The sequence below is a fragment of the Carcharhinus amblyrhynchos genome, chromosome 8, assembly GCF_965287045.1.
Source record: "Carcharhinus amblyrhynchos chromosome 8, sCarAmb.v2.hapA, whole genome shotgun sequence".
Classification (NCBI taxonomy): domain Eukaryota; kingdom Metazoa; phylum Chordata; class Chondrichthyes; order Carcharhiniformes; family Carcharhinidae; genus Carcharhinus; species Carcharhinus amblyrhynchos.
The window spans coordinates 91,026,138-91,049,387 of record NC_137331.1 but is presented as its reverse complement, the minus strand read 5'-3'; the positions used below and the strand labels follow the sequence as shown (position 1 = coordinate 91,049,387).

The 23,250-nt window shown below is 54.6% G+C and overlaps 31 non-coding genes across 31 annotated transcripts; 11 read left to right on the top strand and 20 right to left on the bottom strand.

The window, feature by feature from the left end:
• Nucleotides 1-31: 31 nt before the first annotated feature.
• trnaa-agc (transfer RNA alanine (anticodon AGC)) lies at nucleotides 32-104 on the bottom strand. The gene has a single exon. It is a non-coding gene; the product is annotated as a tRNA-Ala (tRNA).
• Nucleotides 105-535: 431 nt separating this feature from the next.
• Nucleotides 536-608, top strand: trnam-cau (transfer RNA methionine (anticodon CAU)). Its single transcript has one exon. It is a non-coding gene; the product is annotated as a tRNA-Met (tRNA).
• Nucleotides 609-815: 207 nt separating this feature from the next.
• Nucleotides 816-888, bottom strand: trnaa-cgc (transfer RNA alanine (anticodon CGC)). Its single transcript has one exon. It is a non-coding gene; the product is annotated as a tRNA-Ala (tRNA).
• A 1,203-nt stretch (nucleotides 889-2,091) lies between these two features.
• On the bottom strand, nucleotides 2,092-2,164 carry trnaa-ugc (transfer RNA alanine (anticodon UGC)). Its single transcript has one exon. It is a non-coding gene; the product is annotated as a tRNA-Ala (tRNA).
• An 89-nt stretch (nucleotides 2,165-2,253) lies between these two features.
• On the bottom strand, nucleotides 2,254-2,326 carry trnaa-agc (transfer RNA alanine (anticodon AGC)). The gene has a single exon. It is a non-coding gene; the product is annotated as a tRNA-Ala (tRNA).
• A 431-nt stretch (nucleotides 2,327-2,757) lies between these two features.
• trnam-cau (transfer RNA methionine (anticodon CAU)) lies at nucleotides 2,758-2,830 on the top strand. The gene has a single exon. It is a non-coding gene; the product is annotated as a tRNA-Met (tRNA).
• Nucleotides 2,831-4,475: 1,645 nt separating this feature from the next.
• trnaa-agc (transfer RNA alanine (anticodon AGC)) lies at nucleotides 4,476-4,548 on the bottom strand. The gene has a single exon. It is a non-coding gene; the product is annotated as a tRNA-Ala (tRNA).
• Nucleotides 4,549-4,979: 431 nt separating this feature from the next.
• trnam-cau (transfer RNA methionine (anticodon CAU)) lies at nucleotides 4,980-5,052 on the top strand. The gene has a single exon. It is a non-coding gene; the product is annotated as a tRNA-Met (tRNA).
• A 1,483-nt stretch (nucleotides 5,053-6,535) lies between these two features.
• Nucleotides 6,536-6,608, bottom strand: trnaa-ugc (transfer RNA alanine (anticodon UGC)). Its single transcript has one exon. It is a non-coding gene; the product is annotated as a tRNA-Ala (tRNA).
• An 89-nt stretch (nucleotides 6,609-6,697) lies between these two features.
• On the bottom strand, nucleotides 6,698-6,770 carry trnaa-agc (transfer RNA alanine (anticodon AGC)). Its single transcript has one exon. It is a non-coding gene; the product is annotated as a tRNA-Ala (tRNA).
• Nucleotides 6,771-7,201: 431 nt separating this feature from the next.
• trnam-cau (transfer RNA methionine (anticodon CAU)) lies at nucleotides 7,202-7,274 on the top strand. The gene has a single exon. It is a non-coding gene; the product is annotated as a tRNA-Met (tRNA).
• Nucleotides 7,275-7,481: 207 nt separating this feature from the next.
• trnaa-cgc (transfer RNA alanine (anticodon CGC)) lies at nucleotides 7,482-7,554 on the bottom strand. Its single transcript has one exon. It is a non-coding gene; the product is annotated as a tRNA-Ala (tRNA).
• Nucleotides 7,555-8,757: 1,203 nt separating this feature from the next.
• trnaa-ugc (transfer RNA alanine (anticodon UGC)) lies at nucleotides 8,758-8,830 on the bottom strand. The gene has a single exon. It is a non-coding gene; the product is annotated as a tRNA-Ala (tRNA).
• An 89-nt stretch (nucleotides 8,831-8,919) lies between these two features.
• Nucleotides 8,920-8,992, bottom strand: trnaa-agc (transfer RNA alanine (anticodon AGC)). Its single transcript has one exon. It is a non-coding gene; the product is annotated as a tRNA-Ala (tRNA).
• A 431-nt stretch (nucleotides 8,993-9,423) lies between these two features.
• trnam-cau (transfer RNA methionine (anticodon CAU)) lies at nucleotides 9,424-9,496 on the top strand. Its single transcript has one exon. It is a non-coding gene; the product is annotated as a tRNA-Met (tRNA).
• Nucleotides 9,497-10,979: 1,483 nt separating this feature from the next.
• trnaa-ugc (transfer RNA alanine (anticodon UGC)) lies at nucleotides 10,980-11,052 on the bottom strand. Its single transcript has one exon. It is a non-coding gene; the product is annotated as a tRNA-Ala (tRNA).
• An 89-nt stretch (nucleotides 11,053-11,141) lies between these two features.
• trnaa-agc (transfer RNA alanine (anticodon AGC)) lies at nucleotides 11,142-11,214 on the bottom strand. Its single transcript has one exon. It is a non-coding gene; the product is annotated as a tRNA-Ala (tRNA).
• Nucleotides 11,215-11,645: 431 nt separating this feature from the next.
• On the top strand, nucleotides 11,646-11,718 carry trnam-cau (transfer RNA methionine (anticodon CAU)). The gene has a single exon. It is a non-coding gene; the product is annotated as a tRNA-Met (tRNA).
• Nucleotides 11,719-13,363: 1,645 nt separating this feature from the next.
• Nucleotides 13,364-13,436, bottom strand: trnaa-agc (transfer RNA alanine (anticodon AGC)). Its single transcript has one exon. It is a non-coding gene; the product is annotated as a tRNA-Ala (tRNA).
• A 431-nt stretch (nucleotides 13,437-13,867) lies between these two features.
• On the top strand, nucleotides 13,868-13,940 carry trnam-cau (transfer RNA methionine (anticodon CAU)). The gene has a single exon. It is a non-coding gene; the product is annotated as a tRNA-Met (tRNA).
• Nucleotides 13,941-15,423: 1,483 nt separating this feature from the next.
• Nucleotides 15,424-15,496, bottom strand: trnaa-ugc (transfer RNA alanine (anticodon UGC)). Its single transcript has one exon. It is a non-coding gene; the product is annotated as a tRNA-Ala (tRNA).
• An 89-nt stretch (nucleotides 15,497-15,585) lies between these two features.
• Nucleotides 15,586-15,658, bottom strand: trnaa-agc (transfer RNA alanine (anticodon AGC)). The gene has a single exon. It is a non-coding gene; the product is annotated as a tRNA-Ala (tRNA).
• Nucleotides 15,659-16,089: 431 nt separating this feature from the next.
• Nucleotides 16,090-16,162, top strand: trnam-cau (transfer RNA methionine (anticodon CAU)). The gene has a single exon. It is a non-coding gene; the product is annotated as a tRNA-Met (tRNA).
• Nucleotides 16,163-17,807: 1,645 nt separating this feature from the next.
• trnaa-agc (transfer RNA alanine (anticodon AGC)) lies at nucleotides 17,808-17,880 on the bottom strand. The gene has a single exon. It is a non-coding gene; the product is annotated as a tRNA-Ala (tRNA).
• A 431-nt stretch (nucleotides 17,881-18,311) lies between these two features.
• Nucleotides 18,312-18,384, top strand: trnam-cau (transfer RNA methionine (anticodon CAU)). Its single transcript has one exon. It is a non-coding gene; the product is annotated as a tRNA-Met (tRNA).
• A 1,483-nt stretch (nucleotides 18,385-19,867) lies between these two features.
• trnaa-ugc (transfer RNA alanine (anticodon UGC)) lies at nucleotides 19,868-19,940 on the bottom strand. Its single transcript has one exon. It is a non-coding gene; the product is annotated as a tRNA-Ala (tRNA).
• An 89-nt stretch (nucleotides 19,941-20,029) lies between these two features.
• Nucleotides 20,030-20,102, bottom strand: trnaa-agc (transfer RNA alanine (anticodon AGC)). Its single transcript has one exon. It is a non-coding gene; the product is annotated as a tRNA-Ala (tRNA).
• Nucleotides 20,103-20,533: 431 nt separating this feature from the next.
• trnam-cau (transfer RNA methionine (anticodon CAU)) lies at nucleotides 20,534-20,606 on the top strand. Its single transcript has one exon. It is a non-coding gene; the product is annotated as a tRNA-Met (tRNA).
• A 207-nt stretch (nucleotides 20,607-20,813) lies between these two features.
• On the bottom strand, nucleotides 20,814-20,886 carry trnaa-cgc (transfer RNA alanine (anticodon CGC)). The gene has a single exon. It is a non-coding gene; the product is annotated as a tRNA-Ala (tRNA).
• Nucleotides 20,887-22,251: 1,365 nt separating this feature from the next.
• Nucleotides 22,252-22,324, bottom strand: trnaa-agc (transfer RNA alanine (anticodon AGC)). The gene has a single exon. It is a non-coding gene; the product is annotated as a tRNA-Ala (tRNA).
• A 431-nt stretch (nucleotides 22,325-22,755) lies between these two features.
• Nucleotides 22,756-22,828, top strand: trnam-cau (transfer RNA methionine (anticodon CAU)). Its single transcript has one exon. It is a non-coding gene; the product is annotated as a tRNA-Met (tRNA).
• The last annotated feature ends 422 nt before the right edge of the window (nucleotides 22,829-23,250 follow it).

Sequence of the window (23,250 nt, the reverse complement as noted above, 5' to 3'; positions counted from 1 at the left end):
AGAAGCTTTGGCCCCAAGGTAAAAATCAAAGTGGAGAATGTGGGCATCGATCCCACTACCTCTCGCATGCTAAGCGAGCGCTCTACCATTTGAGCTAATTCCCCCAAGCTGTCAGTGGCATCAGCTTTCTTGCCACTCAGGATCTCCTCAGTCCGTCTCCAAGACGCTGGAGAAAGTGCAGAGGACCTCTTCGTCGGATCGGCCTGCTCTTTCCACACCGTAGTTTTTCCATTTCATCGACATCTTTGAAATCCATTGAAAGCCACAATCTTTGCTGATTGTGACAGTGCGCCCTTTAGCCCTCGAGCGCTTCATCTACGTCTTGATGCCAAAGTTTTGGCTGTGCTGCGGCCCGCCTGCGTCAAGCTGCAGCTTGGGCCGACGTCGTGACGGATAACGTGTCTGTCTTCCTATCACAAGCTGCCATATTGTTCTCTAATCTGCCCCAATCTTGCGTGAACTCTTTGCATTGTGACCGCGTGGAGCCTGACCATGGCAAATCTACTCATGCAGTGTAGAGGGCACGCCAGCCTGTGCCTTCTTAGCGCAGTAGGCAGCCCGTCAGTCTCATAATCTGAAGGTCCTGAGTTCAATCCTCAGAGAGGGCAGGGCTATTTTTCCACCTTCTTTTCTTCCATTCACCTCTCATTGCCCTCTTTACTGCTGACAGATATGAAGGCAGCTTGCATGCAAAAGCTCTGCAAGTCATTCAGACTCTGTGCGGACGGCAGCGTGCGGACCAAGCCTGGGGACGTGTGAACTTTGCGGCAGGAATGCTGGGCACGAAGATTTGGCCCAAAGGTTAAAAATCAAAGTGGAGAATGTGGGCATCGATCCCACTGCCTCTCACATGCGAAGCGAGCGCTCTACCACTTGAGCTAATTCCCCCACGCCCATGGCTGCGCCTGCTTTCTTGCTGCCCAACATCTCCTCGCACCCTGGCTCCCAGATGCTCACGAAAGTGCAGAGAAATTCTTCATCGGATCGGCCTGCTGCTTCAACGCAGTCATTTTGCCATTCAATCGAAAGGAGCCAGCGGCCGCGCTCGTGCCGTCAGCGCGAGGGGAAATGGCATTCGACGCGTAATCGTCAGCCAAGCGGCTGCATTTGCACCTTCAAAGCGAGGCGAGCCCAGAGGAAAACAGCAGTCAGTCAGCACGAGTGTGAGGAGGCAGGCGAGAAGCCTGTCTCAGCGTTAGCAATCTTCCTTTGCTTGCAGCTGAGGGCTCAGCTTTCGCTGGTGTCGCTGCTCAATGCCACTGCCGCTGGCCCGCGCGTGCAACTGCACAAACATCGCAGCCGTCTGGAGGCTCTTTTCCCACAGGCAAAGACGGCTCCTCTGCCTTCGTAGCGGCGCGTTCACTGATAAACTAGTCGTCCCGTTAGGAGTGCCGCTGTCACTGAAACTTTTGCTTACTTTTCGACGGGCGCGCAAACGTTCTTGAAGTCATTCAAGCCGTGACCTAAGGACGACTTTGGTGTCTTTACTCCTCGTGCCTTCTGCCGGACCGACTGAGCGCTCGATGCCAATCCTTCAAATACGCAGGCACGCACGCACGCAGCGGATTTTCACCCTGCCCCGTTCAGCCCTTGACTGCTTCATCTACAGCTTCATGGCAAAGCTGTAGGCATACACTTAGCCGCCAGCTTCGCCCTGCACCGTGGGCCCTTTCTGACTCTGCATCACAAGCTGAGCTATTGCTGTGTCATTTCCTCAGTCTTTTCTCAACACTTTGCTTTGTGGCTCGATGCAGGCTGTACGATGGCAACTCTAGTCACCTGGTGTGCAGCGCACTTCCAAGTGTGCCTTCTTGGTGCAGTCGGCAGCGTGCGAGTCTCATCACGTGTGCACCCTGGATTCCACCTTGTGAAAGAGCAGATGTATTTGACACCTTCATTGCCAGCGTTGCTGCTGACAAATATGACGGCAGCTTCTTGCGGCAACTGCGCAAATCATTCAGAAACTCTGCGCCTGCCAGCGTGCGTGCGTGCGTGCGTGCGTGCGGCAGCGCGTGGAGAAAGCCTGGAGATGCGTAAAGTGAATGACGTGACGGACGGGCCTGAAACTTTGGGCCAAAGATAAAATCAGACTGGAGAATGTGGGCATCGATCCCACTACCTCTCGCATGCAAAGCGAGCGCTCTACCATTTGAGCTAATTCCCCGTGCCAATTCTGGCCTCAGCTTACTTGCTGTCCACGCTTCCGTCAGGCCCGGTCTCCAAGAAGCATTGGCCCCAAGGTAAAAATCAAAGTGGAGAATGTGGGCATCGATCCCACTACCTCTCGCATGCTAAGCGAGCGCTCTACCATTTGAGCTAATTCCCCCAAGCTGTCAGTGGCACCAGCTTTCTTGCCGCTCAGGATCTCCTCAGTCCGTCTCCAAGACGCTGGAGAAAGTGCAGAGGACCTCTTCGTCGGATCGGCCTGCTCTTTCCACACCGTAGTTTTTCCATTTCATCGACATCTTTGAAATCCATTGAAAGCCACAATCTTTGCTGATTGTGACAGTGCGCCCTTTAGCCCTCGAGCGCTTCATCTACGTCTTGATGCCAAAGCTTTGGCTGTGCTGCGGCCCGCCTGCGTCAAGCTGCAGCTTGGGCCGACGTCGTGACGGATAACGTGTCTGTCTTCCTATCACAAGCTGCCATATTGTTCTCTAATCTGCCCCAATCTTGCGTGAACTCTTTGCATTGTGACCGCGTGGAGCCTGACCATGGCAAATCTACTCATGCAGTGTAGAGGGCACGCCAGCCTGTGCCTTCTTAGCGCAGTAGGCAGCGCGTCAGTCTCATAATCTGAAGGTCCTGAGTTCAATCCTCAGAGAGGGCAGGGCTATTTTTCCACCTTCTTTTTTTCCATTTACCTCTCATTGCCCTCTTCACTGCTGATAGATATGAAGGCAGCTTGCATGCAAAAGCTCTGCAAGTCATTCATACTCTGTGCGGACGGCAGCGTGCGGACCAAGCCTGGGGACGTGTGAACTTTGCGGCAGGAATGCTGGGCACGAAGATTTGGCCCAAAGGTTAAAAATCAAAGTGGAGAATGTGGGCATCGATCCCACTGCCTCTCACATGCGAAGCGAGCGCTCGACCACTTGAGCTAATTCCCCCACGCCCATGGCTGCGCCTGCTTTCTTGCTGCCCAACATCTCCTCGCACCCTGGCTCCCAGATGCTCACGAAAGTGCAGAGAAATTCTTCATCGGATCGGCCTGCTGCTTCAACGCAGTCATTTTGCCATTCAATCGAAAGGAGCCAGCGGCCGCGCTCGTGCCGTCAGCGCGAGGGGAAATGGCATTCGACGCGTAATCGTCAGCCAAGCGGCTGCATTTGCACCTTCAAAGCGAGGCGAGCCCAGAGGAAAACAGCAGTCAGTCAGCACGAGTGTGAGGAGGCAGGCGAGAAGCCTGTCTCAGCGTTAGCAATCTTCCTTTGCTTGCAGCTGAGGGCTCAGCTTTCGCTGGTGTCGCTGCTCAATGCCACTGCCGCTGGCCCGCGCGTGCAACTGCACAAACATCGCAGCCGTCTGGAGGCTCTTTTCCCACAGGCAAAGACGGCTCCTCTGCCTTCGTAGCGGCGCGTTCACTGATAAACTAGTCGTCCCGTTAGGGGTGCCGCTGTCACTGAAACTTTTGCTTACTTTTCGACGGGCGCGCAAACGTTCTTGAAGTCATTCAAGCCGTGACCTAAGGACGACTTTGGTGTCTTTACTCCTCGTGCCTTCTGCCGGACCGACTGAGCGCTCGATGCCAATCCTTCAAATACGCAGGCACGCACGCACGCAGCGGATTTTCACCCTGCCCCGTTCAGCCCTTGACTGCTTCATCTACAGCTTCATGGCAAAGCTGTAGGCATACACTTAGCCGCCAGCTTCGCCCTGCACCGTGGGCCCGTTCTGACTCTGCATCACAAGCTGAGCTATTGCTGTGTCATTTCCTCAGTCTTTTCTCAACACTTTGCTTTGTGGCTCGATGCAGGCTGTACGATGGCAACTCTAGTCACCTGGTGTGCAGCGCACTTCCAAGTGTGCCTTCTTGGTGCAGTCGGCAGCGTGCGAGTCTCATCACGTGTGCACCCTGGATTCCACCTTGTGAAAGAGCAGATGTATTTGACACCTTCATTGCCAGCGTTGCTGCTGACAAATATGACGGCAGCTTCTTGCGGCAACTGCGCAAATCATTCAGAAACTCTGCGCCTGCCAGCGTGCGTGCGTGCGTGCGTGCGTGCGGCAGCGCGTGGAGAAAGCCTGGAGATGCGTAAAGTGAATGACGTGACGGACGGGCCTGAAACTTTGGGCCAAAGATAAAATCAGACTGGAGAATGTGGGCATCGATCCCACTACCTCTCGCATGCAAAGCGAGCGCCCCACCATTTGAGCTAATTCCCCGTGCCAATTCTGGCCTCAGCTTACTTGCTGTCCACGCTTCCGTCAGGCCCGGTCTCCAAGAAGCTTTGGCCCCAAGGTAAAAATCAAAGTGGAGAATGTGGGCATCGATCCCACTACCTCTCGCATGCTAAGCGAGCGCTCTACCATTTGAGCTAATTCCCCCAAGCTGTCAGTGGCACCAGCTTTCTTGCCGCTCAGGATCTCCTCAGTCCGTCTCCAAGACGCTGGAGAAAGTGCAGAGGACCTCTTCGTCGGATCGGCCTGCTCTTTCCACACCGTAGTTTTTCCATTTCATCGACATCTTTGAAATCCATTGAAAGCCACAATCTTTGCTGATTGTGACAGTGCGCCCTTTAGCCCTCGAGCGCTTCATCTACGTCTTGATGCCAAAGTTTTGGCTGTGCTGCGGCCCGCCTGCGTCAAGCTGCAGCTTGGGCCGACGTCGTGACGGATAACGTGTCTGTCTTCCTATCACAAGCTGCCATATTGTTCTCTAATCTGCCCCAATCTTGCGTGAACTCTTTGCATTGTGACTGCGTGGAGCCTGACCATGGCAAATCTACTCATGCAGTGTAGCGGGCACGCCAGCCTGTGCCTTCTTAGCGCAGTAGACAGCGCGTCAGTCTCATAATCTGAAGGTCCTGAGTTCAATCCTCAGAGAGGGCAGGGCTATTTTTCCACCTTCTTTTCTTCCATTCACCTCTCATTGCCCTCTTTACTGCTGACAGATATGAAGGCAGCTTGCATGCAAAAGCTCTGCAAGTCATTCAGACTCTGTGCGGACGGCAGCGTGCGGACCAAGCCTGGGGACGTGTGAACTTTGCGGCAGGAATGCTGGGCACGAAGATTTGGCCCAAAGGTTAAAAATCAAAGTGGAGAATGTGGGCATCGATCCCACTGCCTCTCACATGCGAAGCGAGCGCTCGACCACTTGAGCTAATTCCCCCACGCCCATGGCTGCGCCTGCTTTCTTGCTGCCCAACATCTCCTCGCACCCTGGCTCCCAGATGCTCACGAAAGTGCAGAGAAATTCTTCATCGGATCGGCCTGCTGCTTCAACGCAGTCATTTTGCCATTCAATCGAAAGGAGCCAGCGGCCGCGCTCGTGCCGTCAGCGCGAGGGGAAATGGCATTCGACGCGTAATCGTCAGCCAAGCGGCTGCATTTGCACCTTCAAAGCGAGGCGAGCCCAGAGGAAAACAGCAGTCAGTCAGCACGAGTGTGAGGAGGCAGGCGAGAAGCCTGTCTCAGCGTTAGCAATCTTCCTTTGCTTGCAGCTGAGGGCTCAGCTTTCGCTGGTGTCGCTGCTCAATGCCACTGCCGCTGGCCCGCGCGTGCAACTGCACAAACATCGCAGCCGTCTGGAGGCTCTTTTCCCACAGGCAAAGACGGCTCCTCTGCCTTCGTAGCGGCGCGTTCACTGATAAACTAGTCGTCCCGTTAGGAGTGCCGCTGTCACTGAAACTTTTGCTTACTTTTCGACGGGCGCGCAAACGTTCTTGAAGTCATTCAAGCCGTGACCTAAGGACGACTTTGGTGTCTTTACTCCTCGTGCCTTCTGCCGGACCGACTGAGCGCTCGATGCCAATCCTTCAAATACGCAGGCACGCACGCACGCAGCGGATTTTCACCCTGCCCCGTTCAGCCCTTGACTGCTTCATCTACAGCTTCATGGCAAAGCTGTAGGCATACACTTAGCCGCCAGCTTCGCCCTGCACCGTGGGCCCTTTCTGACTCTGCATCACAAGCTGAGCTATTGCTGTGTCATTTCCTCAGTCTTTTCTCAACACTTTGCTTTGTGGCTCGATGCAGGCTGTACGATGGCAACTCTAGTCGCCTGGTGTGCAGCGCACTTCCAAGTGTGCCTTCTTGGTGCAGTCGGCAGCGTGCGTGTCTCATCACGTGTGCACCCTGGATTCCACCTTGTGAAAGAGCAGATGTATTTGACACCTTCATTGCCAGCGTTGCTGCTGACAAATATGACGGCAGCTTCTTGCGGCAACTGCGCAAATCATTCAGAAACTCTGCGCCTGCCAGCGTGCGTGCGTGCGTGCGTGCGTGCGGCAGCGCGTGGAGAAAGCCTGGAGATGCGTAAAGTGAATGACGTGACGGACGGGCCTGAAACTTTGGGCCAAAGATAAAATCAGATTGGAGAATGTGGGCATCGATCCCACTACCTCTCGCATGCAAAGCGAGCGCTCTACCATTTGAGCTAATTCCCCGTGCCAATTCTGGCCTCAGCTTACTTGCTGTCCACGCTTCCGTCAGGCCCGGTCTCCAAGAAGCTTTGGCCCCAAGGTAAAAATCAAAGTGGAGAATGTGGGCATCGATCCCACTACCTCTCGCATGCTAAGCGAGCGCTCTACCATTTGAGCTAATTCCCCCAAGCTGTCAGTGGCATCAGCTTTCTTGCCACTCAGGATCTCCTCAGTCCGTCTCCAAGACGCTGGAGAAAGTGCAGAGGACCTCTTCGTCGGATCGGCCTGCTCTTTCCACACCGTAGTTTTTCCATTTCATCGACATCTTTGAAATCCATTGAAAGCCACAATCTTTGCTGATTGTGACAGTGCGCCCTTTAGCCCTCGAGCGCTTCATCTACGTCTTGATGCCAAAGTTTTGGCTGTGCTGCGGCCCGCCTGCGTCAAGCTGCAGCTTGGGCCGACGTCGTGACGGATAACGTGTCTGTCTTCCTATCACAAGCTGCCATATTGTTCTCTAATCTGCCCCAATCTTGCGTGAACTCTTTGCATTGTGACCGCGTGGAGCCTGACCATGGCAAATCTACTCATGCAGTGTAGAAGGCACGCCAGCCTGTGCCTTCTTAGCGCAGTAGGCAGCCCGTCAGTCTCATAATCTGAAGGTCCTGAGTTCAATCCTCAGAGAGGGCAGGGCTATTTTTCCCCCTTCTTTTCTTCCATTCACCTCTCATTGCCCTCTTTACTGCTGACAGATATGAAGGCAGCTTGCATGCAAAAGCTCTGCAAGTCATTCAGACTCTGTGCGGACGGCAGCGTGCGGACCAAGCCTGGGGACGTGTGAACTTTGCGGCTGGAATGCTGGGCACGAAGATTTGGCCCAAAGGTTAAAAATCAAAGTGGAGAATGTGGGCATCGATCCCACTGCCTCTCACATGCGAAGCGAGCGCTCTACCACTTGAGCTAATTCCCCCACGCCCATGGCTGCGCCTGCTTTCTTGCTGCCCAACATCTCCTCGCACCCTGGCTCCCAGATGCTCACGAAAGTGCAGAGAAATTCTTCATCGGATCGGCCTGCTGCTTCAACGCAGTCATTTTGCCATTCAATCGAAAGGAGCCAGCGGCCGCGCTCGTGCCGTCAGCGCGAGGGGAAATGGCATTCGACGCGTAATCGTCAGCCAAGCGGCTGCATTTGCACCTTCAAAGCGAGGCGAGCCCAGAGGAAAACAGCAGTCAGTCAGCACGAGTGTGAGGAGGCAGGCGAGAAGCCTGTCTCAGCGTTAGCAATCTTCCTTTGCTTGCAGCTGAGGGCTCAGCTTTCGCTGGTGTCGCTGCTCAATGCCACTGCCGCTGGCCCGCGCGTGCAACTGCACAAACATCGCAGCCGTCTGGAGGCTCTTTTCCCACAGGCAAAGACGGCTCCTCTGCCTTCGTAGCGGCGCGTTCACTGATAAACTAGTCGTCCCGTTAGGAGTGCCGCTGTCACTGAAACTTTTGCTTACTTTTCGACGGGCGCGCAAACGTTCTTGAAGTCATTCAAGCCGTGACCTAAGGACGACTTTGGTGTCTTTACTCCTCGTGCCTTCTGCCGGACCGACTGAGCGCTCGATGCCAATCCTTCAAATACGCAGGCACGCACGCACGCAGCGGATTTTCACCCTGCCCCGTTCAGCCCTTGACTGCTTCATCTACAGCTTCATGGCAAAGCTGTAGGCATACACTTAGCCGCCAGCTTCGCCCTGCACCGTGGGCCCTTTCTGACTCTGCATCACAAGCTGAGCTATTGCTGTGTCATTTCCTCAGTCTTTTCTCAACACTTTGCTTTGTGGCTCGATGCAGGCTGTACGATGGCAACTCTAGTCACCTGGTGTGCAGCGCACTTCCAAGTGTGCCTTCTTGGTGCAGTCGGCAGCGTGCGAGTCTCATCACGTGTGCACCCTGGATTCCACCTTGTGAAAGAGCAGATGTATTTGACACCTTCATTGCCAGCGTTGCTGCTGACAAATATGACGGCAGCTTCTTGCGGCAACTGCGCAAATCATTCAGAAACTCTGCGCCTGCCAGCGTGCGTGCGTGCGTGCGTGCGTGCGGCAGCGCGTGGAGAAAGCCTGGAGATGCGTAAAGTGAATGACGTGACGGACGGGCCTGAAACTTTGGGCCAAAGATAAAATCAGACTGGAGAATGTGGGCATCGATCCCACTACCTCTCGCATGCAAAGCGAGCGCTCTACCATTTGAGCTAATTCCCCGTGCCAATTCTGGCCTCAGCTTACTTGCTGTCCACGCTTCCGTCAGGCCCGGTCTCCAAGAAGCATTGGCCCCAAGGTAAAAATCAAAGTGGAGAATGTGGGCATCGATCCCACTACCTCTCGCATGCTAAGCGAGCGCTCTACCATTTGAGCTAATTCCCCCAAGCTGTCAGTGGCACCAGCTTTCTTGCCGCTCAGGATCTCCTCAGTCCGTCTCCAAGACGCTGGAGAAAGTGCAGAGGACCTCTTCGTCGGATCGGCCTGCTCTTTCCACACCGTAGTTTTTCCATTTCATCGACATCTTTGAAATCCATTGAAAGCCACAATCTTTGCTGATTGTGACAGTGCGCCCTTTAGCCCTCGAGCGCTTCATCTACGTCTTGATGCCAAAGCTTTGGCTGTGCTGCGGCCCGCCTGCGTCAAGCTGCAGCTTGGGCCGACGTCGTGACGGATAACGTGTCTGTCTTCCTATCACAAGCTGCCATATTGTTCTCTAATCTGCCCCAATCTTGCGTGAACTCTTTGCATTGTGACCGCGTGGAGCCTGACCATGGCAAATCTACTCATGCAGTGTAGAGGGCACGCCAGCCTGTGCCTTCTTAGCGCAGTAGGCAGCGCGTCAGTCTCATAATCTGAAGGTCCTGAGTTCAATCCTCAGAGAGGGCAGGGCTATTTTTCCACCTTCTTTTTTTCCATTTACCTCTCATTGCCCTCTTCACTGCTGATAGATATGAAGGCAGCTTGCATGCAAAAGCTCTGCAAGTCATTCATACTCTGTGCGGACGGCAGCGTGCGGACCAAGCCTGGGGACGTGTGAACTTTGCGGCAGGAATGCTGGGCACGAAGATTTGGCCCAAAGGTTAAAAATCAAAGTGGAGAATGTGGGCATCGATCCCACTGCCTCTCACATGCGAAGCGAGCGCTCGACCACTTGAGCTAATTCCCCCACGCCCATGGCTGCGCCTGCTTTCTTGCTGCCCAACATCTCCTCGCACCCTGGCTCCCAGATGCTCACGAAAGTGCAGAGAAATTCTTCATCGGATCGGCCTGCTGCTTCAACGCAGTCATTTTGCCATTCAATCGAAAGGAGCCAGCGGCCGCGCTCGTGCCGTCAGCGCGAGGGGAAATGGCATTCGACGCGTAATCGTCAGCCAAGCGGCTGCATTTGCACCTTCAAAGCGAGGCGAGCCCAGAGGAAAACAGCAGTCAGTCAGCACGAGTGTGAGGAGGCAGGCGAGAAGCCTGTCTCAGCGTTAGCAATCTTCCTTTGCTTGCAGCTGAGGGCTCAGCTTTCGCTGGTGTCGCTGCTCAATGCCACTGCCGCTGGCCCGCGCGTGCAACTGCACAAACATCGCAGCCGTCTGGAGGCTCTTTTCCCACAGGCAAAGACGGCTCCTCTGCCTTCGTAGCGGCGCGTTCACTGATAAACTAGTCGTCCCGTTAGGAGTGCCGCTGTCACTGAAACTTTTGCTTACTTTTCGACGGGCGCGCAAACGTTCTTGAAGTCATTCAAGCCGTGACCTAAGGACGACTTTGGTGTCTTTACTCCTCGTGCCTTCTGCCGGACCGACTGAGCGCTCGATGCCAATCCTTCAAATACGCAGGCACGCACGCACGCAGCGGATTTTCACCCTGCCCCGTTCAGCCCTTGACTGCTTCATCTACAGCTTCATGGCAAAGCTGTAGGCATACACTTAGCCGCCAGCTTCGCCCTGCACCGTGGGCCCTTTCTGACTCTGCATCACAAGCTGAGCTATTGCTGTGTCATTTCCTCAGTCTTTTCTCAACACTTTGCTTTGTGGCTCGATGCAGGCTGTACGATGGCAACTCTAGTCACCTGGTGTGCAGCGCACTTCCAAGTGTGCCTTCTTGGTGCAGTCGGCAGCGTGCGAGTCTCATCACGTGTGCACCCTGGATTCCACCTTGTGAAAGAGCAGATGTATTTGACACCTTCATTGCCAGCGTTGCTGCTGACAAATATGACGGCAGCTTCTTGCGGCAACTGCGCAAATCATTCAGAAACTCTGCGCCTGCCAGCGTGCGTGCGTGCGTGCGTGCGTGCGGCAGCGCGTGGAGAAAGCCTGGAGATGCGTAAAGTGAATGACGTGACGGACGGGCCTGAAACTTTGGGCCAAAGATAAAATCAGACTGGAGAATGTGGGCATCGATCCCACTACCTCTCGCATGCAAAGCGAGCGCTCTACCATTTGAGCTAATTCCCCGTGCCAATTCTGGCCTCAGCTTACTTGCTGTCCACGCTTCCGTCAGGCCCGGTCTCCAAGAAGCATTGGCCCCAAGGTAAAAATCAAAGTGGAGAATGTGGGCATCGATCCCACTACCTCTCGCATGCTAAGCGAGCGCTCTACCATTTGAGCTAATTCCCCCAAGCTGTCAGTGGCACCAGCTTTCTTGCCGCTCAGGATCTCCTCAGTCCGTCTCCAAGACGCTGGAGAAAGTGCAGAGGACCTCTTCGTCGGATCGGCCTGCTCTTTCCACACCGTAGTTTTTCCATTTCATCGACATCTTTGAAATCCATTGAAAGCCACAATCTTTGCTGATTGTGACAGTGCGCCCTTTAGCCCTCGAGCGCTTCATCTACGTCTTGATGCCAAAGCTTTGGCTGTGCTGCGGCCCGCCTGCGTCAAGCTGCAGCTTGGGCCGACGTCGTGACGGATAACGTGTCTGTCTTCCTATCACAAGCTGCCATATTGTTCTCTAATCTGCCCCAATCTTGCGTGAACTCTTTGCATTGTGACCGCGTGGAGCCTGACCATGGCAAATCTACTCATGCAGTGTAGAGGGCACGCCAGCCTGTGCCTTCTTAGCGCAGTAGGCAGCGCGTCAGTCTCATAATCTGAAGGTCCTGAGTTCAATCCTCAGAGAGGGCAGGGCTATTTTTCCACCTTCTTTTTTTCCATTTACCTCTCATTGCCCTCTTCACTGCTGATAGATATGAAGGCAGCTTGCATGCAAAAGCTCTGCAAGTCATTCATACTCTGTGCGGACGGCAGCGTGCGGACCAAGCCTGGGGACGTGTGAACTTTGCGGCAGGAATGCTGGGCACGAAGATTTGGCCCAAAGGTTAAAAATCAAAGTGGAGAATGTGGGCATCGATCCCACTGCCTCTCACATGCGAAGCGAGCGCTCGACCACTTGAGCTAATTCCCCCACGCCCATGGCTGCGCCTGCTTTCTTGCTGCCCAACATCTCCTCGCACCCTGGCTCCCAGATGCTCACGAAAGTGCAGAGAAATTCTTCATCGGATCGGCCTGCTGCTTCAACGCAGTCATTTTGCCATTCAATCGAAAGGAGCCAGCGGCCGCGCTCGTGCCGTCAGCGCGAGGGGAAATGGCATTCGACGCGTAATCGTCAGCCAAGCGGCTGCATTTGCACCTTCAAAGCGAGGCGAGCCCAGAGGAAAACAGCAGTCAGTCAGCACGAGTGTGAGGAGGCAGGCGAGAAGCCTGTCTCAGCGTTAGCAATCTTCCTTTGCTTGCAGCTGAGGGCTCAGCTTTCGCTGGTGTCGCTGCTCAATGCCACTGCCGCTGGCCCGCGCGTGCAACTGCACAAACATCGCAGCCGTCTGGAGGCTCTTTTCCCACAGGCAAAGACGGCTCCTCTGCCTTCGTAGCGGCGCGTTCACTGATAAACTAGTCGTCCCGTTAGGGGTGCCGCTGTCACTGAAACTTTTGCTTACTTTTCGACGGGCGCGCAAACGTTCTTGAAGTCATTCAAGCCGTGACCTAAGGACGACTTTGGTGTCTTTACTCCTCGTGCCTTCTGCCGGACCGACTGAGCGCTCGATGCCAATCCTTCAAATACGCAGGCACGCACGCACGCAGCGGATTTTCACCCTGCCCCGTTCAGCCCTTGACTGCTTCATCTACAGCTTCATGGCAAAGCTGTAGGCATACACTTAGCCGCCAGCTTCGCCCTGCACCGTGGGCCCGTTCTGACTCTGCATCACAAGCTGAGCTATTGCTGTGTCATTTCCTCAGTCTTTTCTCAACACTTTGCTTTGTGGCTCGATGCAGGCTGTACGATGGCAACTCTAGTCACCTGGTGTGCAGCGCACTTCCAAGTGTGCCTTCTTGGTGCAGTCGGCAGCGTGCGAGTCTCATCACGTGTGCACCCTGGATTCCACCTTGTGAAAGAGCAGATGTATTTGACACCTTCATTGCCAGCGTTGCTGCTGACAAATATGACGGCAGCTTCTTGCGGCAACTGCGCAAATCATTCAGAAACTCTGCGCCTGCCAGCGTGCGTGCGTGCGTGCGTGCGTGCGGCAGCGCGTGGAGAAAGCCTGGAGATGCGTAAAGTGAATGACGTGACGGACGGGCCTGAAACTTTGGGCCAAAGATAAAATCAGACTGGAGAATGTGGGCATCGATCCCACTACCTCTCGCATGCAAAGCGAGCGCTCCACCATTTGAGCTAATTCCCCGTGCCAATTCTGGCCTCAGCTTACTTGCTGTCCACGCTTCCGTCAGGCCCGGTCTCCAAGAAGCTTTGGCCCCAAGGTAAAAATCAAAGTGGAGAATGTGGGCATCGATCCCACTACCTCTCGCATGCTAAGCGAGCGCTCTACCATTTGAGCTAATTCCCCCAAGCTGTCAGTGGCACCAGCTTTCTTGCCGCTCAGGATCTCCTCAGTCCGTCTCCAAGACGCTGGAGAAAGTGCAGAGGACCTCTTCGTCGGATCGGCCTGCTCTTTCCACACCGTAGTTTTTCCATTTCATCGACATCTTTGAAATCCATTGAAAGCCACAATCTTTGCTGATTGTGACAGTGCGCCCTTTAGCCCTCGAGCGCTTCATCTACGTCTTGATGCCAAAGTTTTGGCTGTGCTGCGGCCCGCCTGCGTCAAGCTGCAGCTTGGGCCGACGTCGTGACGGATAACGTGTCTGTCTTCCTATCACAAGCTGCCATATTGTTCTCTAATCTGCCCCAATCTTGCGTGAACTCTTTGCATTGTGACTGCGTGGAGCCTGACCATGGCAAATCTACTCATGCAGTGTAGCGGGCACGCCAGCCTGTGCCTTCTTAGCGCAGTAGACAGCGCGTCAGTCTCATAATCTGAAGGTCCTGAGTTCAATCCTCAGAGAGGGCAGGGCTATTTTTCCACCTTCTTTTCTTCCATTCACCTCTCATTGCCCTCTTTACTGCTGACAGATATGAAGGCAGCTTGCATGCAAAAGCTCTGCAAGTCATTCAGACTCTGTGCGGACGGCAGCGTGCGGACCAAGCCTGGGGACGTGTGAACTTTGCGGCAGGAATGCTGGGCACGAAGATTTGGCCCAAAGGTTAAAAATCAAAGTGGAGAATGTGGGCATCGATCCCACTGCCTCTCACATGCGAAGCGAGCGCTCGACCACTTGAGCTAATTCCCCCACGCCCATGGCTGCGCCTGCTTTCTTGCTGCCCAACATCTCCTCGCACCCTGGCTCCCAGATGCTCACGAAAGTGCAGAGAAATTCTTCATCGGATCGGCCTGCTGCTTCAACGCAGTCATTTTGCCATTCAATCGAAAGGAGCCAGCGGCCGCGCTCGTGCCGTCAGCGCGAGGGGAAATGGCATTCGACGCGTAATCGTCAGCCAAGCGGCTGCATTTGCACCTTCAAAGCGAGGCGAGCCCAGAGGAAAACAGCAGTCAGTCAGCACGAGTGTGAGGAGGCAGGCGAGAAGCCTGTCTCAGCGTTAGCAATCTTCCTTTGCTTGCAGCTGAGGGCTCAGCTTTCGCTGGTGTCGCTGCTCAATGCCACTGCCGCTGGCCCGCGCGTGCAACTGCACAAACATCGCAGCCGTCTGGAGGCTCTTTTCCCACAGGCAAAGACGGCTCCTCTGCCTTCGTAGCGGCGCGTTCACTGATAAACTAGTCGTCCCGTTAGGAGTGCCGCTGTCACTGAAACTTTTGCTTACTTTTCGACGGGCGCGCAAACGTTCTTGAAGTCATTCAAGCCGTGACCTAAGGACGACTTTGGTGTCTTTACTCCTCGTGCCTTCTGCCGGACCGACTGAGCGCTCGATGCCAATCCTTCAAATACGCAGGCACGCACGCACGCAGCGGATTTTCACCCTGCCCCGTTCAGCCCTTGACTGCTTCATCTACAGCTTCATGGCAAAGCTGTAGGCATACACTTAGCCGCCAGCTTCGCCCTGCACCGTGGGCCCTTTCTGACTCTGCATCACAAGCTGAGCTATTGCTGTGTCATTTCCTCAGTCTTTTCTCAACACTTTGCTTTGTGGCTCGATGCAGGCTGTACGATGGCAACTCTAGTCACCTGGTGTGCAGCGCACTTCCAAGTGTGCCTTCTTGGTGCAGTCGGCAGCGTGCGAGTCTCATCACGTGTGCACCCTGGATTCCACCTTGTGAAAGAGCAGATGTATTTGACACCTTCATTGCCAGCGTTGCTGCTGACAAATATGACGGCAGCTTCTTGCGGCAACTGCGCAAATCATTCAGAAACTCTGCGCCTGCCAGCGTGCGTGCGTGCGTGCGTGCGTGCGGCAGCGCGTGGAGAAAGCCTGGAGATGCGTAAAGTGAATGACGTGACGGACGGGCCTGAAACTTTGGGCCAAAGATAAAATCAGACTGGAGAATGTGGGCATCGATCCCACTACCTCTCGCATGCAAAGCGAGCGCTCTACCATTTGAGCTAATTCCCCGTGCCAATTCTGGCCTCAGCTTACTTGCTGTCCACGCTTCCGTCAGGCCCGGTCTCCAAGAAGCATTGGCCCCAAGGTAAAAATCAAAGTGGAGAATGTGGGCATCGATCCCACTACCTCTCGCATGCTAAGCGAGCGCTCTACCATTTGAGCTAATTCCCCCAAGCTGTCAGTGGCACCAGCTTTCTTGCCGCTCAGGATCTCCTCAGTCCGTCTCCAAGACGCTGGAGAAAGTGCAGAGGACCTCTTCGTCGGATCGGCCTGCTCTTTCCACACCGTAGTTTTTCCATTTCATCGACATCTTTGAAATCCATTGAAAGCCACAATCTTTGCTGATTGTGACAGTGCGCCCTTTAGCCCTCGAGCGCTTCATCTACGTCTTGATGCCAAAGCTTTGGCTGTGCTGCGGCCCGCCTGCGTCAAGCTGCAGCTTGGGCCGACGTCGTGACGGATAACGTGTCTGTCTTCCTATCACAAGCTGCCATATTGTTCTCTAATCTGCCCCAATCTTGCGTGAACTCTTTGCATTGTGACCGCGTGGAGCCTGACCATGGCAAATCTACTCATGCAGTGTAGAGGGCACGCCAGCCTGTGCCTTCTTAGCGCAGTAGGCAGCGCGTCAGTCTCATAATCTGAAGGTCCTGAGTTCAATCCTCAGAGAGGGCAGGGCTATTTTTCCACCTTCTTTTTTTCCATTTACCTCTCATTGCCCTCTTCACTGCTGATAGATATGAAGGCAGCTTGCATGCAAAAGCTCTGCAAGTCATTCATACTCTGTGCGGACGGCAGCGTGCGGACCAAGCCTGGGGACGTGTGAACTTTGCGGCAGGAATGCTGGGCACGAAGATTTGGCCCAAAGGTTAAAAATCAAAGTGGAGAATGTGGGCATCGATCCCACTGCCTCTCACATGCGAAGCGAGCGCTCGACCACTTGAGCTAATTCCCCCACGCCCATGGCTGCGCCTGCTTTCTTGCTGCCCAACATCTCCTCGCACCCTGGCTCCCAGATGCTCACGAAAGTGCAGAGAAATTCTTCATCGGATCGGCCTGCTGCTTCAACGCAGTCATTTTGCCATTCAATCGAAAGGAGCCAGCGGCCGCGCTCGTGCCGTCAGCGCGAGGGGAAATGGCATTCGACGCGTAATCGTCAGCCAAGCGGCTGCATTTGCACCTTCAAAGCGAGGCGAGCCCAGAGGAAAACAGCAGTCAGTCAGCACGAGTGTGAGGAGGCAGGCGAGAAGCCTGTCTCAGCGTTAGCAATCTTCCTTTGCTTGCAGCTGAGGGCTCAGCTTTCGCTGGTGTCGCTGCTCAATGCCACTGCCGCTGGCCCGCGCGTGCAACTGCACAAACATCGCAGCCGTCTGGAGGCTCTTTTCCCACAGGCAAAGACGGCTCCTCTGCCTTCGTAGCGGCGCGTTCACTGATAAACTAGTCGTCCCGTTAGGGGTGCCGCTGTCACTGAAACTTTTGCTTACTTTTCGACGGGCGCGCAAACGTTCTTGAAGTCATTCAAGCCGTGACCTAAGGACGACTTTGGTGTCTTTACTCCTCGTGCCTTCTGCCGGACCGACTGAGCGCTCGATGCCAATCCTTCAAATACGCAGGCACGCACGCACGCAGCGGATTTTCACCCTGCCCCGTTCAGCCCTTGACTGCTTCATCTACAGCTTCATGGCAAAGCTGTAGGCATACACTTAGCCGCCAGCTTCGCCCTGCACCGTGGGCCCGTTCTGACTCTGCATCACAAGCTGAGCTATTGCTGTGTCATTTCCTCAGTCTTTTCTCAACACTTTGCTTTGTGGCTCGATGCAGGCTGTACGATGGCAACTCTAGTCACCTGGTGTGCAGCGCACTTCCAAGTGTGCCTTCTTGGTGCAGTCGGCAGCGTGCGAGTCTCATCACGTGTGCACCCTGGATTCCACCTTGTGAAAGAGCAGATGTATTTGACACCTTCATTGCCAGCGTTGCTGCTGACAAATATGACGGCAGCTTCTTGCGGCAACTGCGCAAATCATTCAGAAACTCTGCGCCTGCCAGCGTGCGTGCGTGCGTGCGTGCGTGCGGCAGCGCGTGGAGAAAGCCTGGAGATGCGTAAAGTGAATGACGTGACGGACGGGCCTGAAACTTTGGGCCAAAGATAAAATCAGACTGGAGAATGTGGGCATCGATCCCACTACCTCTCGCATGCAAAGCGAGCGCTCCACCATTTGAGCTAATTCCCCGTGCCAATTCTGGCCTCAGCTTACTTGCTGTCCACGCTTCCGTCAGGCCCGGTCTCCAAGAAGCTTTGGCCCCAAGGTAAAAATCAAAGTGGAGAATGTGGGCATCGATCCCACTACCTCTCGCATGCTAAGCGAGCGCTCTACCATTTGAGCTAATTCCCCCAAGCTGTCAGTGGCACCAGCTTTCTTGCCGCTCAGGATCTCCTCAGTCCGTCTCCAAGACGCTGGAGAAAGTGCAGAGGACCTCTTCGTCGGATCGGCCTGCTCTTTCCACACCGTAGTTTTTCCATTTCATCGACATCTTTGAAATCCATTGAAAGCCACAATCTTTGCTGATTGTGACAGTGCGCCCTTTAGCCCTCGAGCGCTTCATCTACGTCTTGATGCCAAAGTTTTGGCTGTGCTGCGGCCCGCCTGCGTCAAGCTGCAGCTTGGGCCGACGTCGTGACGGATAACGTGTCTGTCTTCCTATCACAAGCTGCCATATTGTTCTCTAATCTGCCCCAATCTTGCGTGAACTCTTTGCATTGTGACTGCGTGGAGCCTGACCATGGCAAATCTACTCATGCAGTGTAGCGGGCACGCCAGCCTGTGCCTTCTTAGCGCAGTAGACAGCGCGTCAGTCTCATAATCTGAAGGTCCTGAGTTCAATCCTCAGAGAGGGCAGGGCTATTTTTCCACCTTCTTTTCTTCCATTCACCTCTCATTGCCCTCTTTACTGCTGACAGATATGAAGGCAGCTTGCATGCAAAAGCTCTGCAAGTCATTCAGACTCTGTGCGGACGGCAGCGTGCGGACCAAGCCTGGGGACGTGTGAACTTTGCGGCAGGAATGCTGGGCACGAAGATTTGGCCCAAAGGTTAAAAATCAAAGTGGAGAATGTGGGCATCGATCCCACTGCCTCTCACATGCGAAGCGAGCGCTCGACCACTTGAGCTAATTCCCCCACGCCCATGGCTGCGCCTGCTTTCTTGCTGCCCAACATCTCCTCGCACCCTGGCTCCCAGATGCTCACGAAAGTGCAGAGAAATTCTTCATCGGATCGGCCTGCTGCTTCAACGCAGTCATTTTGCCATTCAATCGAAAGGAGCCAGCGGCCGCGCTCGTGCCGTCAGCGCGAGGGGAAATGGCATTCGACGCGTAATCGTCAGCCAAGCGGCTGCATTTGCACCTTCAAAGCGAGGCGAGCCCAGAGGAAAACAGCAGTCAGTCAGCACGAGTGTGAGGAGGCAGGCGAGAAGCCTGTCTCAGCGTTAGCAATCTTCCTTTGCTTGCAGCTGAGGGCTCAGCTTTCGCTGGTGTCGCTGCTCAATGCCACTGCCGCTGGCCCGCGCGTGCAACTGCACAAACATCGCAGCCGTCTGGAGGCTCTTTTCCCACAGGCAAAGACGGCTCCTCTGCCTTCGTAGCGGCGCGTTCACTGATAAACTAGTCGTCCCGTTAGGAGTGCCGCTGTCACTGAAACTTTTGCTTACTTTTCGACGGGCGCGCAAACGTTCTTGAAGTCATTCAAGCCGTGACCTAAGGACGACTTTGGTGTCTTTACTCCTCGTGCCTTCTGCCGGACCGACTGAGCGCTCGATGCCAATCCTTCAAATACGCAGGCACGCACGCACGCAGCGGATTTTCACCCTGCCCCGTTCAGCCCTTGACTGCTTCATCTACAGCTTCATGGCAAAGCTGTAGGCATACACTTAGCCGCCAGCTTCGCCCTGCACCGTGGGCCCTTTCTGACTCTGCATCACAAGCTGAGCTATTGCTGTGTCATTTCCTCAGTCTTTTCTCAACACTTTGCTTTGTGGCTCGATGCAGGCTGTACGATGGCAACTCTAGTCACCTGGTGTGCAGCGCACTTCCAAGTGTGCCTTCTTGGTGCAGTCGGCAGCGTGCGAGTCTCATCACGTGTGCACCCTGGATTCCACCTTGTGAAAGAGCAGATGTATTTGACACCTTCATTGCCAGCGTTGCTGCTGACAAATATGACGGCAGCTTCTTGCGGCAACTGCGCAAATCATTCAGAAACTCTGCGCCTGCCAGCGTGCGTGCGTGCGTGCGTGCGTGCGGCAGCGCGTGGAGAAAGCCTGGAGATGCGTAAAGTGAATGACGTGACGGACGGGCCTGAAACTTTGGGCCAAAGATAAAATCAGACTGGAGAATGTGGGCATCGATCCCACTACCTCTCGCATGCAAAGCGAGCGCTCTACCATTTGAGCTAATTCCCCGTGCCAATTCTGGCCTCAGCTTACTTGCTGTCCACGCTTCCGTCAGGCCCGGTCTCCAAGAAGCATTGGCCCCAAGGTAAAAATCAAAGTGGAGAATGTGGGCATCGATCCCACTACCTCTCGCATGCTAAGCGAGCGCTCTACCATTTGAGCTAATTCCCCCAAGCTGTCAGTGGCACCAGCTTTCTTGCCGCTCAGGATCTCCTCAGTCCGTCTCCAAGACGCTGGAGAAAGTGCAGAGGACCTCTTCGTCGGATCGGCCTGCTCTTTCCACACCGTAGTTTTTCCATTTCATCGACATCTTTGAAATCCATTGAAAGCCACAATCTTTGCTGATTGTGACAGTGCGCCCTTTAGCCCTCGAGCGCTTCATCTACGTCTTGATGCCAAAGCTTTGGCTGTGCTGCGGCCCGCCTGCGTCAAGCTGCAGCTTGGGCCGACGTCGTGACGGATAACGTGTCTGTCTTCCTATCACAAGCTGCCATATTGTTCTCTAATCTGCCCCAATCTTGCGTGAACTCTTTGCATTGTGACCGCGTGGAGCCTGACCATGGCAAATCTACTCATGCAGTGTAGAGGGCACGCCAGCCTGTGCCTTCTTAGCGCAGTAGGCAGCGCGTCAGTCTCATAATCTGAAGGTCCTGAGTTCAATCCTCAGAGAGGGCAGGGCTATTTTTCCACCTTCTTTTTTTCCATTTACCTCTCATTGCCCTCTTTACTGCTGATAGATATGAAGGCAGCTTGCATGCAAAAGCTCTGCAAGTCATTCATACTCTGTGCGGACGGCAGCGTGCGGACCAAGCCTGGGGACGTGTGAACTTTGCGGCAGGAATGCTGGGCACGAAGATTTGGCCCAAAGGTTAAAAATCAAAGTGGAGAATGTGGGCATCGATCCCACTGCCTCTCACATGCGAAGCGAGCGCTCTACCACTTGAGCTAATTCCCCCACGCCCATGGCTGCGCCTGCTTTCTTGCTGCCCAACATCTCCTCGCACCCTGGCTCCCAGATGCTCACGAAAGTGCAGAGAAATTCTTCATCGGATCGGCCTGCTGCTTCAACGCAGTCATTTTGCCATTCAATCGAAAGGAGCCAGCGGCCGCGCTCGTGCCGTCAGCGCGAGGGGAAATGGCATTCGACGCGTAATCGTCAGCCAAGCGGCTGCATTTGCACCTTCAAAGCGAGGCGAGCCCAGAGGAAAACAGCAGTCAGTCAGCACGAGTGTGAGGAGGCAGGCGAGAAGCCTGTCTCAGCGTTAGCAATCTTCCTTTGCTTGCAGCTGAGGGCTCAGCTTTCGCTGGTGTCGCTGCTCAATGCCACTGCCGCTGGCCCGCGCGTGCAACTGCACAAACATCGCAGCCGTCTGGAGGCTCTTTTCCCACAGGCAAAGACGGCTCCTCTGCCTTCGTAGCGGCGCGTTCACTGATAAACTAGTCGTCCCGTTAGGGGTGCCGCTGTCACTGAAACTTTTGCTTACTTTTCGACGGGCGCGCAAACGTTCTTGAAGTCATTCAAGCCGTGACCTAAGGACGACTTTGGTGTCTTTACTCCTCGTGCCTTCTGCCGGACCGACTGAGCGCTCGATGCCAATCCTTCAAATACGCAGGCACGCACGCACGCAGCGGATTTTCACCCTGCCCCGTTCAGCCCTTGACTGCTTCATCTACAGCTTCATGGCAAAGCTGTAGGCATACACTTAGCCGCCAGCTTCGCCCTGCACCGTGGGCCCGTTCTGACTCTGCATCACAAGCTGAGCTATTGCTGTGTCATTTCCTCAGTCTTTTCTCAACACTTTGCTTTGTGGCTCGATGCAGGCTGTACGATGGCAACTCTAGTCACCTGGTGTGCAGCGCACTTCCAAGTGTGCCTTCTTGGTGCAGTCGGCAGCGTGCGAGTCTCATCACGTGTGCACCCTGGATTCCACCTTGTGAAAGAGCAGATGTATTTGACACCTTCATTGCCAGCGTTGCTGCTGACAAATATGACGGCAGCTTCTTGCGGCAACTGCGCAAATCATTCAGAAACTCTGCGCCTGCCAGCGTGCGTGCGTGCGTGCGTGCGTGCGGCAGCGCGTGGAGAAAGCCTGGAGATGCGTAAAGTGAATGACGTGACGGACGGGCCTGAAACTTTGGGCCAAAGATAAAATCAGACTGGAGAATGTGGGCATCGATCCCACTACCTCTCGCATGCAAAGCGAGCGCTCCACCATTTGAGCTAATTCCCCGTGCCAATTCTGGCCTCAGCTTACTTGCTGTCCACGCTTCCGTCAGGCCCGGTCTCCAAGAAGCTTTGGCCCCAAGGTAAAAATCAAAGTGGAGAATGTGGGCATCGATCCCACTACCTCTCGCATGCTAAGCGAGCGCTCTACCATTTGAGCTAATTCCCCCAAGCTGTCAGGGGCACCAGCTTTCTTGCCGCTCAGGATCTCCTCAGTCCGTCTCCAAGACGCTGGAGAAAGTGCAGAGGACCTCTTCGTCGGATCGGCCTGCTCTTTCCACACCGTAGTTTTTCCATTTCATCGACATCTTTGAAATCCATTGAAAGCCACAATCTTTGCTGATTGTGACAGTGCGCCCTTTAGCCCTCGAGCGCTTCATCTACGTCTTGATGCCAAAGCTTTGGCTGTGCTGCGGCCCGCCTGCGTCAAGCTGCAGCTTGGGCCGACGTCGTGACGGATAACGTGTCTGTCTTCCTATCACAAGCTGCCATATTGTTCTCTAATCTGCCCCAATCTTGCGTGAACTCTTTGCATTGTGACTGCGTGGAGCCTGACCATGGCAAATCTACTCATGCAGTGTAGCGGGCACGCCAGCCTGTGCCTTCTTAGCGCAGTAGACAGCGCGTCAGTCTCATAATCTGAAGGTCCTGAGTTCAATCCTCAGAGAGGGCAGGGCTATTTTTCCACCTTCTTTTCTTCCATTCACCTCTCATTGCCCTCTTTACTGCTGACAGATATGAAGGCAGCTTGCATGCAAAAGCTCTGCAAGTCATTCAGACTCTGTGCGGACGGCAGCGTGCGGACCAAGCCTGGGGACGTGTGAACTTTGCGGCAGGAATGCTGGGCACGAAGATTTGGCCCAAAGGTTAAAAATCAAAGTGGAGAATGTGGGCATCGATCCCACTGCCTCTCACATGCGAAGCGAGCGCTCGACCACTTGAGCTAATTCCCCCACGCCCATGGCTGCGCCTGCTTTCTTGCTGCCCAACATCTCCTCGCACCCTGGCTCCCAGATGCTCACGAAAGTGCAGAGAAATTCTTCATCGGATCGGCCTGCTGCTTCAACGCAGTCATTTTGCCATTCAATCGAAAGG